This window comes from Haliaeetus albicilla, chromosome 3 (assembly GCF_947461875.1).
Source record: "Haliaeetus albicilla chromosome 3, bHalAlb1.1, whole genome shotgun sequence".
Taxonomy (NCBI): Eukaryota; Metazoa; Chordata; class Aves; order Accipitriformes; family Accipitridae; genus Haliaeetus; species Haliaeetus albicilla.
Window position 1 is genome coordinate 25,597,188 of NC_091485.1, and position 19,014 is coordinate 25,616,201.

Genomic DNA, 19,014 nt, shown 5'->3' on the forward strand with positions numbered 1-19,014 from the left:
GCTTAGGCAGTTTCTAAAGGGTTGTTCATTTTGCTGTTATTGTTTGGGATGGTTCCCTTCCCATTTCCATGCCAGTAACAGCTATATCAGATCAGGATCTGGATCACCTGATTGATTCTGGCACTAGATGTGAGGAAGATGTGGACACTGGAGTGGCTGGCTTGGATGGCAGGCTGCCACTTCATTTCTATTGTACAATTTCCAGGCATGCTGCATCCAGTACCTGAGGTTAATATTATTTAATATACTAGACACTTTCAGGGGCTCTGGGAAGGACTCCACCAAGTATAAGGATCCTATTGATCACCTTTTTTTCCCCCGAAGCTATTGAGCACTGCACCACGTTCCTTTGCCTGCAACCCAGTAGTTACAACTGGAGACTGGCAGCTGGCCACAGCTGGCTAAAATGCACATGCTTCTACAGCCCCCAAACACCTACCTTAGTCTGCCCCCCTGATCCCAACCCCAGTATTGTCCATCACGTGCCTAATCTCCTGCCCTCAGTACGCTGCTTGCCCAATCCCAATGTTGCCCAGCTCAGTAAGAGCCTCCCCACTGCCTGACAGCCCGGGCAATCTGGAAGCTGCTTCTACGAGTACTCACGTTGGCCAGAAAAGCTGCCATTTGACTTACGTCCTGTTTTAGAGTATCAGCTCCCCCGTTTCCCCTCGAGAGCCCCTTCTCCCAAGAAACCATAAACCACAACTGAGGGAAGCATGGAGGTTTGAGCTGCCATTTCAGCCAAGTAGGCCAGGAGGTGCAGCATCCTCCAGCCACCCCCCCCTACGAACCACTCCACCAGCTCCAGGCACGGGGGCACCTCTCCACATCTTGTCCTCGGCAGCCTCCCACTGTCTTTAAAGAAATGGAGAATAAACCGTAAACTGAAGTCAATGATGCCCACTTACATGTCAGCCTAGGAAGCATCCGCACCAATTAAATGTACCCCCAAAATAGTGCTGCCCCAGGACTTTGGGTGATGACAGTGAGGTTAGCATTATTTGTGCTGCTACCTGGTTTCAGGACAGTACATCTGCCAGGTCTCCCATGTGCTGGGCATTTGTTTTCTTGTGACACGTTTAGGATATCATTTGCATTGCAGATGTGTGGCTTTTCTGCATTTCACTCAACTTCTGTCCCCAGAAAAAGGTATTGACACAGTGAGATTAATTCCACTGCCATTGCAAGAGGCATGTATGTTTTGAATAAGTGTGAATGTGAGGAAAGAAGGGGAGCTCCCTTTTAGGAGCAACAGTTACAGTGCCTTGCTTAACTGCAGTGGTTAGGCAAGATGTTATAACAGTACAGAGACCTTTGTGGCTACATTTCTTGTCTTTAATGGGAGTATGACATCTGCCAGCTCTCCATCTGTTTCTCTGTCTTGCAGAATACATGCCATCATACAAGTGAAGAAGGGAAGGTATGCAGCAAAGCAGACCAGGGTTCAGATTTTCATGGGTACAATCATCTGTCAATTTAAAAAAAAAAAAAAAAACAACAACATAAAAAATTCCGAGAATGAGGAAAACCATGATGATGGCACTCAGAGATTCAGAGAAAGCCTAGCTAGGTAAACACTTCGTCACTGTAGCGGCCTCCTCTGTGTTTGTCTGTCCCTTTCCATTCACTCATTTTTCATGCGGAGCTATTTCCTTTTGCTCTTACAAGTATACAAATCATTCTTCTGGCAGCTTTGTATCTTCTAATATTTTACTGTTAATAAGGCACTCTGCCTTTCATGGGGTGGCAGAATGCTTTTCTTCAGGTGAGAACTATTTTGTTTTCTTTTTAAAAAAATGGCACCAGGGTTTTGCACCTTTCTTATTTCAGGGAATATCTGCAGCCACATCAGCTATTACTTTCAAAACTGTTTTCACAGGCATTTCCTGAAAGCAGACTATTAGATAAAATGCTGACTTTAGCCTTTTCTTTATCCTCTGCATAGGGTATTACTTTGTTGCTCTTGTTTGGTTTTGCAGTTTCTTTTTCTGGGTTTTACTGAAAGCTCTTTCATCAGTGAATCAGGAGATTCGGTGCCAGTGGTGTGTCAAAGAAGCTGTGCATGCCTCTGCTGGATAAATCCCTGAGCTTGCTTTATGATTTATCGCCAAACTAAGTTAAAAAATTAATCATAATTAAGGAATGAATTAGATTTAAAAGTTAGCCTTTGCAAGGATTCCTATGCTTGGGGGATGCCTCTGATGTACAAAGGCTGCTGTAATGTCTCTTATTCCACCTCTCGGTCTGCAGGAGTCCAAGTGGAGAGTAGAACTAACAAATGCTTCACGCTGTGCTGTGGTCCTCTCCACTGTCTTGCCAATCTCAGGATGCCAGAAATATTCTCAATCTACCTCTGAACAGGTCCAGTCATTCTTTAACTATTCAGGTGCTTTTGAGGCTGGAAGGCTGCTGCTTTTCCACAATGTTTATCATCAACTGAATGCAAAAAGATGTAGTTAGTTGCTCCTTAAGTACAGTGCTTCTTTGTGGGGAAAAAAAACCCCAACAAAGCAACCAAAACCATGAAAAATGGAGGATGTAGGCTAATATGTAATAATATTAACTGGTTTAATAAAAATAATGTTTCTCCCCTCCCCTGTAGCCTTCTCTTATGCCCTCTCCCCACACTGTTATCTGGATATACAAATTTCCTTGCATTTCCTGCAGTGACTCATAGAAGACCAGGTATAATCTTCATGCCTGGATGCTGGTGCCCTCAGCAGTAATTGCTTGATTTGCATGAAGATGGAATATGTAATTGCTAAAGGGAACAGTGTACACAAGGTGGAGTGTTGGGGGTCCCGAAAAGCAGCATCTCCAAGGAGCTCCTCTCTTCCTTGGACAACCAACCTGCTGGGTTGTCTCTCTGAACTTCAAGCTAACAGGAAATGCATCTTGTAGAAGATGAGAAATTTTGAACTACATCTAAGCAGCTGGGACCCAAGGGAGGGGATTCATCCCACTTAATTGAAAGTTAGATGTTTATTTTCAGCTAATTGTGCAGATTAATTGATGGCCCAGGAGATTTAATGGCAAGGAGTGATTTAACCTAGTTTAGTCTGGATGCTTATGCCAGGATGAAACAGGTCACCTTGCAGGATGCCTATTTCCCCATAAACAAGACAGCTAACTTGCCGAGATGTGTAACTTTTGCCTGGCCAAGAATCCATCCTCCAAGTATTTCACATTTCTCATGCATTGCATGGCTTTAATAGATCATTAGTTCCTTAAACTCTTCTCACTCTCTGGATGTTACAGGAGGGAGAGTGCAGAAGGCTTATGCACATACAGTGGGTACAACGGTGTTATGTGTGTGGTCCTCCATGGGGGGGCAAAAAAGGAGTGAAGAATGCAGAGAGAAGAGGATCCAGCATCTCTCTGAAGAGCACTCCAGAATGCTTGTGCTGTGTGTGCCTGCACTACTGCTTCTACTCAGCACTGGTGTTTTGTTATCTTCGGCTTTTTTACCTGCTGCAATCACATTGGCATCCCAAGAGCTCAAATTCTGTGTGATCCGCCTGGTGTCTATTACAGTCAGGCCAGATCCTTGTCCTGGTTTCCTAGGTCTGGTTATAATGTTGCTTGTGTAAGTAAGCTATGTAAGTGCATGCATGGGTTGACCCCTTCTATGGACAAGGACTAACTATTTGGTGCCTGAGATGCATTTCTGTGTGGTGTGGTTATTTTGCTCCTCTGGGTCTCCTACTTCAGACCTAACATGACCCTGCCTGGCAGGAGGTTTCCCAGCACTGTGCCTCTGACAGAGCTTGAGCCAGGAGGGGCAATGCCAGCCGTGGCCATCGCAGAAGACCCCTGAGGCTGCGCTCACGTGCGCTGGCTCTTCTCAACACTGTGAAATATGGGGAAAGTCTGTCTTCTGGTTTTGCATTCGTGGAAGTGTGAGTGGCTTTTTGCCTTGGCATGAGCAGAGCCAAGAAGCCTCCAAGGAGGATGGAATAGCAGGAAGAAAAGTACACGCAGCAGTTTGCAGAATGGAAACTTTTATAAGTTGGGGTGGTTCACCATTGTTATAACACCTGTCAAGGGTAGGAAATAATACCTTGACCCTTCCCTAGTCCTGCTCAGACAGGTGTTGATACAGTGATGGATGTTACTTACACAGGGATAAGGGGGAGGCAGGAGGAGGGGCTCATTTTTGTCAGAGAAATAAGTCAGGTAAAAGGTGCAGATTTAGCAGGTCTGGAAATGCTGGGCAAGAGCAGGGAAGGATAAGCATGACAGAAAGCATGTTAAGAGAAGGCAAATGAATATAGCTTAAAAAATAAGTAAGCAAGCAGAGTTAATCAAAAAGCCCAGACTTGAACCAACCTCACACTGAAACTTGAAGTTTGAATGTGCAGATATCTAATATGAACTATTTTCCATTTTAAGGAAGGGGGTCATTGCTGGCTCTGACCAGAATTGGCTTGCAAGGTGTAGCACCATGAAGTGTTCAGGCAAGATTTGTAGCCTGCCTTGAAACAGGAAATACTGGAAATCACGTGAGAACTTGTGGTGGATTTTTAGTTCCATTTTGGAGACACAAGAGATTTGGTCTTGATCCGGCAAGACAAGTAGCTGTGTCTGACTTCTAAGTGTGTGAGTGGCTCCTTTACTTTTGTGGGACTAATGCAGAAGCTCAATGTTACAGCAAGTGTTACACAGGTAGAGAGATACCCCACAAAAATCCTTCCTTCATGTGATGTTATTAGGTATCCAGGTATTTGTGAAACATCCAGAATGAGGTGAATGCCACCATCTTGTGAAGTTTGTTATCACTGCAAGCTGCCTGGGTTCACACTTTTGCCCAATAAGATGCCACTAATGCGAGTTATGCAAGTAAAACTAATAATTTTAGTTTCATGTCAATCTCTCTTGAATAGTTTGTTATTGCCTTCAGACAATTAATTGGTAAGAGCAGCAGGGTTATCTGAACCTTATGCATTATTTGAAGTACCTGCATATTAGCATTAATTATCGACTGACCAAGGCAAATTTTAAAAAGGATGGGGAAAGAGATAATCTTCTGCCTGTCCCTTCTGCTATTAAGTTTATCCTTCTGCTTGATGCCAAAGATACCAGACTCACTTTCTGTTGTTGTCCCCCCCAGATGACTGATATAGGCAGTGCCCATCACCAGCACAGCCACCTTTTACGCTCTTGCCCTTCCCAAAAATCTGCCAAAGTGGTGCCATACAGCACAGGAAATCTGCTCTTGTGCTCACAGAGCAGGGCCATGGGATGCTGGGCTTCTCTGTGCCCTGGCCTTCCTCCTTGCTCCCTCATCTTCCCTTTGCTGGCTCCTGTTGCATTTGGAGCCGAGCAGCTCAAATCACCTTGGTTTCCCCAAGCCCAGTTATATCACTTTCCTCTTCCAGTTGACTTTGCCTCCTCAGAAATGGGCAACCCAGTTCTGCCAAAGAACAAGTGTTGAAGGCTGTAAGTGAAGGTCCTGGGCAATATGGGGCTTTTATTCAAGGCTCCCATAACTCCCTCAGGAAAATGGTCATCATGGCCTTTATTTTGGTCATTACTATGGCTGTAGCCAAAACCCAATTTGCCATAGCTCTTTCTGCTTTGTGCATGAGAGCTCTGGGAGTTTGGTATTCTGCCTTGCTTGGCTCTACCATGGTCTTAAATGACAAAATAACTTTTCAAGAAAACACTGAGGGTTTCTTTCCGCCCCCCCAATAAATCGTCTTCCGTGAAATGTATCTGAAAAATTCCAGGAGGCCCTCCCTTTTTTAACACATCCTACCCTATAGACCCAGTGTTTTTCTGCCGAGAGCAACTGAGGAGTTTTTCTTTCTGCTTTGCTTCTCTCTTGCCTTTCCCCACAGCCCCCATTTTCTCTCTTGTATTATTACCTTAAACAATGCCTTTTTGGAAAGCTTACTCTTTCTAGAGGGGCTTTGTCAAAAAGCAAAACAAAACCACAAAACCAACAGCAAATAACAAACTCTCCCCAAATCCCCACAGAAACAAATAAGATGACTTTGAAATTGAAAGCACTGGCACACAGTGCTGCTGAGCCCAGATGTTACAGCCTGAGTAAACCGTAGTTGCCCTTCAGTTGCCCTGCTGACTTATTTTTTACCTTCTATTTGATGCTCTTCCATTGAGCCCCAAGCTTTCCAGACTCAAGTACCAACATCCACAGAGACCAGCTAATTGGCAACAAGAGACTGCAGTGTGTATAGAAATCATGTTCCCTCTGCTTCCTCCCTCCATGCTTTGGTATCTAAAAGGGCTCTCAAGGAAGGTGGCTATAATGAAAAAAGTGTATTAGAGACTATATGCTCATAAGTGTGTAGACAAAGGGAAGCTGAGAAAGACCGCACTGAGCTGGAGCAACTGGCATGTGCTAGGATGAGGAGGTTGTTTTTGCCAAAGACTGGGAGCTGCTGTCCCTCCTCCCTCAGTCCTCATGAGCTTTCTGGGAAAAAGAAAAGCAGGTGCCCCATCTGCATAGTGCCACATGCCCTTAGCTAACCCTCAAATCTTTTTGTGGGCAGAGGACAGCTGAGCTCTCCCATTCCACGCAGGACCCTGAAACTCCCTATTTCCCTGCAGCTTGACTCCCAGCTAATTATTTTGTGGTGGGCACCGTCAAAATAACCATGCCATGAGAAGACGCCCTCTTTGCACCACTCAGTGTTCCTGAAGGACAGACAGATGGGGCTTAAGGGAAAAAACATGTGTAGTCCTTTCTCATTCCTTTTTAAAACCATACATGACTCTTAATGTTACAGCCTCACCAAGTGTTTGGAGACTGTGTTTATAGTCCTACCTTTGGAAGGACCTTAGGCCTAGTGGTTTTATTATATCATTGTTTATAGAGGAATTTCTGTATTTTAAACTATCCCCTGGGCCCAGGGCTATATAAAATGCTCAGGCACTTTCATTGTATTCTGGTCATTATGAATATGTATTAATTTTTTTTAATGTCCTGCCACCTCTGCGGTGTTGGTATCACAGGACCAATTTCTCCTGACAGATACTCCTGGGTAAAGTAGCTCATGCAAGGATCATGCAGCATATACAATTTGTGTTGAAGCAATTGTATATGACCTTCTCTGCATTGTCCTACCAATGACCCCTTCTGCAATCAGGCAGAAATCATGCTCCTGAAGAGTGGGAGGTATTACTGCTTCCATGCTGGCCTGTTCCTGGGCCCCCGCTGCACAGACATTGCCAACAGTAACAAATTGCTCTGAGTTATGTGCAGCAGTTTAGTGATGTGGACTAGTTATTTATTAGAGAGGGAGCTGAGACACCAGCAAAGGGCAAAGGAGTGAACAAAAGAGAAATCCCAAGCCAAATGAAATGAAGCTGTCTCATCTAGCAGGCTTCTCGCAACTGATCTCTCATTTCTCGCTTCTGGATCACACCTTATTTATCTAATGGGGGATGACATGCAGAGTTTTGAAAGTAAACCCCTTACAAATAAAGAAATGTCCCCAAAGGCTGAGGATAAAGATGACAGAGTTGGAATAAACTGCATTTCCAGAGGTGGCAAATCAATGTTTTATTGTATGTTTAGCCACAGTTTCCTAGGTGTAAACCTGGCTGTGATATTGATTGCATTGCTCAGAGGCACCTTTCAATTTGAAGATACGTGACAAAAATAAGGGACCTTCTCCAGCGCACTTGAAAGGAGAAGGCAGCTCCAGAAGAGTGAGGGCCCTGTCTGGTAAAAGCCAGGTCAATGGATGCCACTGGAACAGCGTTGATTGCCAAGAGCAGAAAGCCAGGCCCTGTGTTTGTTTTGACTTGAAAAAGAAACTCCTAAGTTTAACACCATGGGTCTATAATGTGGACATTTCAAAAATGAAGAGCTGTTTATGCTGACGGTTTAATGGTTGTATTGATGTGCAAAGCAATGCCATTAGATTACTGGTCTGCAAAGATAACTAAGTTTCACCCTCATCGATTCAATTCAGTTTGCCCATAATAGGTTTCTTGCTTGCTTGCTTTCTTCCCTTCTGTTTCTTACTGTTGACCCATATTAATGGTCAGTACATTTGACTGATACAGAGGCCTGAAGAGCTGGAGATGGTCTGGAGAGGAAACTGTCAGCTCCTGAGGAGCAAAGGGCTTCACAGGCAGATTGAGATATAGCAGCAACATGACCCAGACATGTAAAGATCTGGAGCAGAAGAGTGGAGAAGAGGTGTTGATGCAAACTCCAGGACAAAAGCAGGCTATGCTGAATAAGTGCCTCTCTCTTTCCTGGGCCCCTGCCTGGGCACCAGAGCAACTTGATTTTCTTGTGTGATGCACCAGAGAAGCCAAATGTGTTTTTCAGTTGGATCAGCAACTGTGGCACATGTCACTGGGAACGGAGACCCAAGGAACTGGTGCTGAGCGCTTTGCTTAAGTTATCCTTCCAAAATCCTGCAGCGCGTTGGGGGAGTGGCTTCCCCCAGGCTTTTCACATGCAGAGAGAGCACCAAAGCAGACAGCCACATTTTTAAATAGATGTTGATCCATGAATTCTGCTGGGAAAAAAAAACACAACCTGACCTTAATAGTGGCTACAAGCTTCTATTCAGATCTTCCTAACCACTGTTGGGTTCTTGTCTCCAGAATCAAAGTTTGCAATAAAAAAGGAGGTTGGCTTGACTCAGGTCAAATCAGCTCCTCCCCAACAAAAACACTGTGCCAAGACCCTGGGCATCAGTGAGGCTTTCAGTTAACAGCTTTGGAGGGGCTGAGGGCTGTATCCGCAGGGACTTGCTGCAGAGGCTGCAAAGCTATACATTGCTCACAGGTTAGCCACCTGTATGCAAGGCAGGGGCTGTGCATGCCTTCCACAGGGACAACTGCTAGCAGACCACTTGTGAAATTGTTCATTTTGTAAAAAAAAAAAAAAAAAAGGTGGTGGGATTTTTCTTTTAAATTTGGGGGGTTTTAATTATAAAGCTTTGAAATACTGGATTATATTTTTCTTTTCTTCCTTCTCTTTTCTTTTTTTCCCTCTTTTGCTGGAGAGTGCAATAAGTGAACTCTTTCAATTTCCCTCCTCTTGCCTTTCCCTGATGTTTCAACATTTCCTCGGATTTGGAGGTGCACTGACCAGTTAAAGCAAAAATAGGCAGATCCTGGATATGTCTCACTCACCAGAAAAGAAAAGTTGGGGGAAGAGGGAAGAAAACTTTTCCAAGTATTTCACAAGTACAGATCCTAAAATCAGTTGAAAAGAAAATCTGCTGAGACCGAAAAACTGGAAATAACATCGAAAGTCCAGCTCACCCCTGAAATGGCACTTCTGTTATTTGGCCACCATGAGCAGCAATGCACAGGATGCTTCTCACCACCTTGTGAGCATACAGTGAAAATTTATAGGAAGCTGCAGCATTTCCAGTCCAGTGTAATGGACTTTAATGCTTTTTTTATAGATGTCAGTAACAATGTGTCTAGATCCACCCAAAATCCCAAAGCCAAATCAGCTTGGGGATGGAATAGAGGAATTTAATTTTTCCTCACTTTCACTGCTGGGACAGACAGCCTTCTTCCCTTATGAGGTAATTTAATTTTCACATTATGCTTTATGGGATATCCTTTATTTACCTAATGCTTTCCTGTCGAGTCTTTTCAGACTATGAATCTTGTATATTTTATATACACAAAGGTGACTTTTCCTTCCTTTAATGAGCGTGGCTTATCAGTGCAGGCAACCGATACTGGACTCATAAATATGTCACTCTTGGGTTTGCGGCAGCCCCTTCTGCTTTGTAAGACTGTTCCTTGCTGCTCGCTCCTCCCTTTCACTCACTGCATCTCCATGGTCCGCTCATCGCCTTGATACTGCTGAACTCACCATTGGCTGGTATAAATAAATCACTGATTTAAGCTATAGGTGAAAATCATTGTGAAAGGAGCACGCAGAGGAATGTAATACAAGGTCGGTGGAGCCAGCGCCTTCCGACTCCAATTAAATATTTCCTGTAAGTTGGTTCCAATTGTGCATCTTGTAGGAAAGTTTGAAAGCAGGAGCTTGAACTCTAAGGGACCCTCTCGCCTCGAAACCTGTTTCCTGTTTAACAAGATTTAACAAGTACAACCAAACATGCACCATCAGCAACAAAACTCATTGTAAGTGGCTCCAATGTGCAAAGATGCTGGGTTTCCTCTTGGCCCCAAATGCCTACCGACCCCATCAGGCCATCGCAGGGCGGCTGCGGCAGGGTGGCACAGTGCCCTGATGCCACAGGACTGGCGTAGGCTCAGCCGTTTTGCTGAGAGAGGTGGAAGAAAAGAGGGAAAAGGTAGCCTTTTCCGAAGGGGTCAAAGCTTGTTGGGTGAAAGCTTCATGGCTTGGTCTTACTCTTCATGGAGTTTTCTACAGAGGATGTGATCACATCTACTCTGTGCTGTCTGCCTCTTCAGCTTGAAACACAGCCTCGCTGTTTACGGAATGCCTCAAAGACATCACTGTGGTGCCTGGGGCAGGCTGTAGCCCAGCCTGAACTCCCTGCCCAGGCAGAAAAGAGGCCCAAAGCAGAGATCAGCCACTGCCAGCCTTTGGATGTGCAATCAGATATGGGGAGATTGGTAGTGAGAGCTCCAAACTTTAGGGAGTCCACAGGATGCCCGCTTCTGGCTGTAGATGCAATGGGGACACTAAAAACATGTTTACTGTGGCCAGGCATTGAGAACACAGTGCTGTTTCCTAGAGGGCTGTACAGTGCTAGGAGACATCCATACATGTGTGTGTATATATATATATACACACTTATATATAAAATACATATACATAAAAAAATGTGTGTACATATGTATCTATATACATCTAACTGGTACAAATTTCTGTGCACTATGCATATAACTCATACTAAAAGCTCTTGTAGCACACTCCCTGTACCTCTCTCCCTAATTCAAAAGGCCTGGGACTTGGAATGAATCCTCCAGGTGCTCCTGAGGTAACAACAATAACAATGACTGAAGCATCAATCCCATCAGTTTACTGCAAACCATAGTGGCATTTGTACACCAAAAAATATACATCTGACTGAAGTTTCCAAGTGCATAACCCATGTCTTGCCACTCTTCTGTAATCAGCTGCTCGTCCCGCCTATGCCATCCCTACAGTAGCCAACAACCAGGGCAAGGCCTGCGAGCAAAGGGAGGATGTGGTGGAAAAGACCAAAACAAGCAATGTAGAGTGGAGCTTAATGTGGTGGAGACAGCTCTGTCCTCAATACTGCTCACACAAAGCTAAAGACATTTCAGCCACGGATGTTAAAAAAAGAATAATTTTATTTAAGGAGGTCATGAACTTGATATATAAGATACATTAAGACTGATTTTCTCATTGTCAGGGAAGAGGAGAAGCTTGGGAATGTGATACAGGCTCCTCAGCTACATGCTAAATGGGCCATTCTTTATTTGAAATCTGTCATTATGGCATATAGTTCAAGTTCAGGGAGGATAGCACTTTTCTGACAGAAGTCTCCTTGGTCTTTTCCTTGACTCCCCAGGCCACGTTCAGTCAGGAGCTGAATCTGCCATCTCTGCCTGCTGCTATGCATGGTGTCAAAACAATGGGCCCATGCCTCAAAGAAAGGTCTCTGCAAGGTCCTTGTCACCCAAAGCGGAGATGTGCTGGCACCCCTGCCTTGTGGCTGAGGAACGGACACCCCATCAGGGATGGTCTTCCTTCCTCTGCAAGCTGCCCATCATTCTCCCCTCGCCATGGCTCGGGGCAGTTTGTCTCTTCCCACATGCCATGTCCCAAGCTCAGCCTCTCTGGTGCTGCCTGGGACCTGCCAGCCTTCTCCAATATGGACGCGTGCACAAGGAGCGAGCAAGAGCAATGCTTAAACAAGAGCCTTCAAACAGCCAGCCTAGTCTTTGCGGGAGAAGGTGCCCAAGGACCTATTCATATCCACCATGCACCACCAGTCATGACAAGACAGCAGCCAGCTGCGGGGCTGCAGTGGGTTATTTACATTGCCTCACGTCTGCCACTGGCCCGGCGCATGCCCTATGTGTGCAGGCGGTGAGAGATCAGAGAGGTGGCTTTCCTGCGAGGGACGCAGGAGGGATCTGTGGCCATGTTTGCTTAGCAGGTTTTACCAACCGAGGCTTTGCTGACCACATCCACCCCGCACTGCAGCTTGGGCTGTCGCTGGGCAGCTGGGGGGGGAAGCATCTGAGGATGGTCCTAGACCTGCTTGCCATAGACCACCAGGTGGTGTTACCCTGCCCTGGGCTTGCAGGCGAGAAGCCTGCTGGGCCGTGTTTGTTCCACAAAACTCCCCTTCCTGGAAAGCTGAGAAGTGGGCAAAGCTGGCCGGTGCTGTGGCCAGTGCAAGCCAATGATTCAGTCTGGAGTGGAGCTGGTGTTTGGCTGAGACGGGAAGCGCTCCCAGTTTCTCTCACCTAGACGTAGCATGACTTGTCACAAAAAGGGTGTGTGAGTCTACTTTGGTGCCTCCAGCTCTGGGGTCCTCAGCACAGGGAAGACATGGGCCTCTTGGAGCAGGTCCAGAGGAGGGTCACAAAAATGACCAGAGGGATGGAACACCTCTCCTGTGAGGACAGGCTGAGAGAGTTGGGGTTGTTCAGCCTGGAGAAGCGAAGGCTCCGGGGAGACCTTACTGCAGCCTTCCAGTACTTAAAGGGGGCTTATAAGAAAGATGGGGACAGACTTTTTAGTAGGGCCTGTTGTGATAGGACAAGGGGTAATGGTTTTAACGTAAAAGAGGGTAGATTTAGCCTAGATAGAAGGAAGAAATTTTCTATGATGAGGGTGGTGAAACACTGGAACAGGTTGCCCAGAGAGGTGGTAGATGCCCCATCCCTGGGAACTTTCAAGGCCAGATTGGACAGGGCTCTGAGCAACCTGATCTAGTTGAATATGTTCCTGCTTATTGCAGGGGGGTTGGACTAGATGACCTTTAAAGGTCCTTTCCAACCCAAACTATTCTATGATTCTGTGATACATGTTATTACAAGAAAGCCTGTAATGTATGTTAGTATTCCTGTTGATTGCTGTTGCTGAAGTGTCTAGCTTCATCATCCTAAACTGACTCCAAAACCACTTGTAAAATCAAGACATTGCATGATGCTCTGCTGACTTCAGCAAAGCCACCCATTCCTGCTGTCTCATGGCGGCACAGGGGCAGAAGTGCGATATTCTGGGATCTTGGGATCTGGTGCAGCAAGCAAGTTTTGGTGCACTTCTTCAGGAGGAGGAGCACAAGGAGGAAGGCAAGACTCCTGCTTGTGAAACCAACAGTTCAGACATGCAGCTTGGAGAAGACCTGCGCAAAATGGCCATGTGCAAAGCAGTGGCACAGGGGAAGACTATACTTCATCTCCATGCATAAAAGGGCTTTGATTTACAATAAATTTGCACCAATGGGCCATAACAGAAATGTTTCGGGCACTGTTAAAGAACAACAGCACCTGTAAGTTGAAACTGAGGTGGCTTCCTTCGTATTAAAAGCTGGACATAGCCTCTAAAAGAAGCAGCTCCCAGCTTAAGGAGCCTGAAGTCTCACTAGATAATATGCACAAGGAAGAAGGAAAGCAGTAAGGTTTTTCCCTTGTATGGATGGGAAACTGAGGCATACTGTGACCCTGTTTTCTAAGAGTGTGGCTTGGATTTATACAAGGTCACTGGAGCACAGCTGAGCATTAAAATCAGAAACTGTGTCTTATGTCTCTGCTCAGGAGGAGGAGGGGATGAGGTGACTGGCAAACATTTCCAGACAGACAGTGAAGCAGATTAGTACAAAAGAGGATGCAGATCTCAGCCGTTCAGCTGCCAGCAGAAAGGAGGGGGAGTACAGTTAGGCAGCTGGTGGAGAAACAGGTGCGGAGAAGGTTTCCTGATAGCCGTGCTGTCATCCTGCTTTGAACTCTCAGCTCCTCAGTAAATCTTCCCTCTTGGAACTCTTTCGTCAAAGTTTCATTTCCTCACGTTCCTAAAATAGTTCCCGATAAGCAACTTGTCCTGCTGGTAAAGCCCTTTTGGTTACTTTCCTAGAAATCTATTTTCATGTTTTCTCACCGGGCTTCAGCTGCTTGCATTCCCATTCAGAAAAAAAAAAAATCCAGCCAAGGCTTAACACAACAAGAAGGTGAAATGTTTATGTTTAGTAGCACAGCAGAACCTTGTCTGTCAACTGAATTTCCAAGCAATGCCATAAATTTATGGTGGCAGAACTTGCACCTAACCAGAGGGTCAGGGGGAAGAAAATATGAAAATTTATTCTTTTGCATGAAAAGGATATGCAGGAAATACAGACTTTTCACTTTCAGTGGCTTCTTGCAGGGCATTTTGTCTTCATGCTATAGGCAATGAAGATGGGATAAAGCAGAGGTGGTCAAGCTGCAGTTTTTAAGGCGCAGGGGAGCCCTTGTGCGAGGCAGGTGTTCTTTCTATGCTCAGCTCAGAGATACACTGGGCCTGCACTGGCACAGGGCTCCTGGGCAATCCCAGGTGGTGGAGGAAGCAAACTGGCAGAGTATACTGGGACTAACATGGCTAAATGACCTCGTAATCCTCCAGTCCACATCCAGATCATCCCCACCTCATCGGAAAGAAGTGGGGAATCACTGCTATCCCCAAATAATGAACTTCTGCCAGATCTCCTCCCTCAGCTTTCTGATGCTGGCGGTGGTGTGCTGTCCCACAGCTCTCGCTTGGAAAAGATTTTGACACATAGCTATGAAAATTTGCCTTGGCAAAAGTTGACCATCCTGCTTTGTAGGGCAAGAGTTTTCAGAGACTCATAATAATACAGAAGCCCAGGACTATTACAGGAATGGGAGTGCTGGAGGGAATAAAAAGTTTGTGGGTGGGGGGCACTTGGTTGTTTGTGGTCTCTTTAGGTCAACTAACTGCTATTCCTTGGGGCGAGTGCAGAGGTCTCTGTATAAAAAGCTACAGTAAGAGAACAAGAGGTGATCTTACTGGGATGGCACCAAAAAAAGGATGAAGAGTTTGATCCGGAGTGATTTGGATGCATTATGGTCAAAGAGTGGGTAATATGATGAGAGCATCCACGGAACGAGGCTCTGCTCTTAATTTGAGTGCAAAGCTCAGACAGCAGCTTTATAACTTCTGAGGACCAGGAAACCAGGTATCAGAACTGTGGGTTTCTCTTCTTAATGATTTCTAGCCGATTTTGGATGTCTAACAACAGATGAAATAACTAGTGCCAATTCTGAGGCTGTCATTAGAGATACTTGTTTTCTCTATACATGCTGTGCCAGGACTGTTTCATAGGGTGAGAAAGGCAGAATGAAAAATGTGCTAGAAGTGACCTGCTCATGACAACCCTGCTTTTGATTGCTCAGCAGTGTGGGGCAAAACTGGAAGCCTGTTGTGGGCAATGGCTGCCTGGAGCCCTCAGGACAATTTATCCAGCCTGTCCCCTGGCCCTGGTAGCTTTTTCATCTGGGAACCTCTTGGCACCCCAGATGAGCTATTCTGGTGTTGCAACTTGCCCACAGTTGCCATTTCTTTCAGGGCCCCTTTCCTTCAGAGACATAGTGGCTGGGAAGAAGTTGCTGGTCCCCAAAAGGATCAACCTTTCCAATGCTGGTTCCCTAACCATCCTAGATGGCTGTACCATTTTTCCCAGGTGACAGGCAAGGGACACATGTGCGCATACATGCAGCAGGTCTGGAGCACCTCAGTGTCTCCAGGAAGCACGGGACAAACTGTACCTGGCTGTGTGGGTCTGCTGGTTTGATGAAGAAAGGGAGAGGACTCCCAGCCCTCTGCTCCTACTGCAGGAACATGCAGAGCTCTTCTGAATGGGGACATGGATAGAATTTCACAAGCTTTAACAATATTCCTTAGTAGATAGGTCATGACAGTGTAGCTACCCCATTAGTAAAAAGCATATTTCTGTTTTATTTTCATGTATTTCTTCCCACTCAAGTCTGACAGAAACAAAAAATACTGCCCCCAGCTTAGTACCCAAACTGCACACACCCTAAACAAAGACACATATTTTTCTAGAGTCAAGAAGTCTTTTGTGTGGGTTTGCAGTGACTTACAGGCATTTGGGAGGGAATCAACCAGGTACCAAGACAGTAATTCCTCTAGTGTACATCAGATCTTAAAAAAATAGCCCCATACTGTGCTTCACCCTCTGTGCTCAGACAACCACCCTGCAAGCAAAAGCCTAGTTTCTCTGGGATCAGAGAGATCCACCATCCCATAGGTTGTCCTAGAAAATCACATTCATTTGGCCTGACTACGAACTCTGGATCAAATCACCGACCCATTTGGGTTAATGGTAGTTTCTCATTGTTTCTCATAGTTTCTCACTGAGTGCCATGACAGCACAAGAAGGCTCCATCCCAGAATGCACCTAGGAGTGATATTTAAAACATCTTAGAATTTAAACATTTCAATATTGAATATTTAAACATCAATGTTGGCATTATTTCCCAGCTTACTGAAGATGGGTTCCCTAGTGCTGCGAGGGGCTCCTCACTGGTGCCTGAATACCATTAAGAATGTTTGTTCCCACTTGTCTTAACTCTAATAACTGCAGCAAACTGATTTTAAAACAGTGAATCAGGAAAATCTGCAGAAATTAGTAGCTTTTTTGTGTGTATTGCACATACTAAACATGCAGAATGAAGAAAATTTAGAGTTATCAAAGCACAATTTCCAAACAGACTTGCTTCATTAAAAAGCCATTTAGCTTCGTAGTTCAAGGTTAAGTTTGTTCCCAGAAGATGAGGTAATTCAGTAAAATAATAATGGTCCCATTAAACAAACCCCGTAATAGAACTGAGCCTTAGTGGCTGCAAAGGAAGGAAACTGTAACTTCTGTCAAAGCACAGGGATGAGATTAGCATTAATAAAGCATTCCTTACAAAGCAGAATGATAGTATACGGGGGAAGGCACATCCAAATAGCTCTCATTTCCACAACGTTTCCTCTCAGATACGGGCTTTTCAATTAGCCATCGGAAAGAAAACTGAAAGTGTACTTTCTCCTTCTCAGTTTCTCCCTGACTATTAATCTCCATGCTGAAAACGGTGCCACCGGTCCATCTTATTGTTATTAGCTAGTGGAGACGTAAAAGAACTACATTCATATTCCTTATCGCAGCCCAGAGGTATTTCCTTTGTGTTATGAGGAGTATTTTGATTAGTTTTGCCTGTGTCTGCAGGGAAGACACAGTTTATATTTTCCACAGCTAACAATTTCTAGAAATAAAAGCTCCTTCCAGCACTTGTGGGGTTTAATCGCTGAGGGGGTTTCATTGCTGTGCCACAGCCGTTCCTTTTTTAACTCCTCTTGGTTTCATGACTAAGCTTGAGGCAAAACATTGATAGTGGATTGTTCCTGGAGCCAGTTGCTGATTTTCATCATTTATTTGAGGAATGCAACTTTTCTCCCCTGCAGCTGCACTGTCCATCGGCAGATGAGGATACTCGCTCATTTGCAGAGCCACAGGGGTATTCTCTTGGGAGGGATCTCAGAGGGCTACCCAGTCCTTTATTACTTATGTCTCATCTTCCCCTAAGGTGTTTAACCTCCTTTTAAGAGCACAGGTGAGGGGGATTCTCCAGTCTTCTCTGGTGGACCTTTAATGTTGCCTGCACCTTCCATCTGCCAACAGAGGAAAAAAATAGTCCTTTTCTCTTTGCAGCAGCCTAATTTATATATTTGAAGCCCATTACCTGAAGACCCACTTCCTTTTTCCTTCATTGGATGAGACAGCCCCAAAACACTCAATTTCATTCCAGATAATGCAGCAGGTGGGGTCTGAGCCCAGGCGGCATTTTTGAGGTAGCTGCCACTGCCAGATGTTCTCACTCCTTCTTGTGCTCCGTGCTTCCCCAGAGCCAGGGTGGTAGAGGGGGGACCACACACAGCATTGCCGACACACAGCCCAGGGTACATGCATGGGCAGACAAGCTGTTGTGGCATTTTTGCTTTCCAGTAGGAAAAGCTCCCTGGCAAATGTGGTCATGGCAATTCAGGATGACACAGCTCTGTGGTTCCCTGTGGCTTTTTACCACATGGAGGGGAAAGGAAAGAGTAATGTTCTTCTTCCCCTCTGCAGAAAGAGGATGTGGCGGCTGGGCTGACAGCCCCCAGGTAAGAGCCATGACAGCACCCAAAGCCCAAAAGAAGGTTTGCAACAAACATTGGTGCTCACTTGTTTCTAAAGTCTCACCACAGAGAGAGAGAAAAAAAATCATGGTGCTTCACAGGTGTACAGGCTTTGCTTGAGGGAACTGATGGGGAATATAACCCACTTTCAGGTATAACAGGAGTAACACACTCACATTTACACTTTCCTTCTTGAGGTTGCTAATTTTGCATGACTAAATTAGCTGAGGAAAGCAGATTTTAAAAATCAAATGCTGGCAAATTTCCTGCTGGCTCAAGGAAAAGCAGGGCTGCCTTCTGCTTCAGTTTATCTTTTGTTTTGCTCACAAACCTGAAGCAAGCTGAAGGTTTAGGAGTACTAACTGGGGATCAGAACAAGTCCCTAAATAATTTTATGATTACCTATATTGATTTGCAGGTGGAAAATGTTTTTAAAAAAACAAACAAAACAACAATGGCAAATGGGCCCCTGATTCATGGATTCCTGTCACCTCAGGCATTTCCTACTTTGGCAGCCTATGAATATGGCTCCAGATGAAGGGTCAGGGTACACTTCACTGTGAATTTGTTCTCTGGAGCTGTTATTAAGCCCTCCAAGTGCTTTTACTCTCTGCAGTTACTATTAACCTAAACCATACAGGTCAGAGTTTTGCTTACTGGAATGACATGGGCTTATGTAGAGCAGCCCCCAGGACCTAGCTGAGCCATTGCAACATCTCACATGTAGTGGCAGCAAGCCAGGAGCATCAGAGACAACACCTTGGGCCTGTGGAGGGAACTATCAGCACCCAGGGCTCACACCAGCACCCAGGAACTCAGACACTGGGTGCCCAGGCCACCTGCCACTTCTCTTTGTCACCTTATATCCCCAGTCTCCATAAGGTGTGCAGGAGCAATGCTCCTCATGTAGA

At 45.4% G+C, this 19,014-nt stretch overlaps 1 long non-coding RNA gene across 1 annotated transcript in view; it reads right to left on the reverse strand.

The window, feature by feature from the left end:
* Positions 1 to 1,195: 1,195 nt before the first annotated feature.
* Positions 1,196 to 19,014, reverse strand: part of LOC138684573 (uncharacterized) — a 33,708-nt gene continuing 15,889 nt past the window's right edge. Inside the window, exon 3 of the long non-coding RNA XR_011323820.1 lies at positions 1,196 to 1,468. This is a non-coding gene — a long non-coding RNA (uncharacterized lncRNA). The remainder of the gene's footprint in view (positions 1,469 to 19,014) is intronic.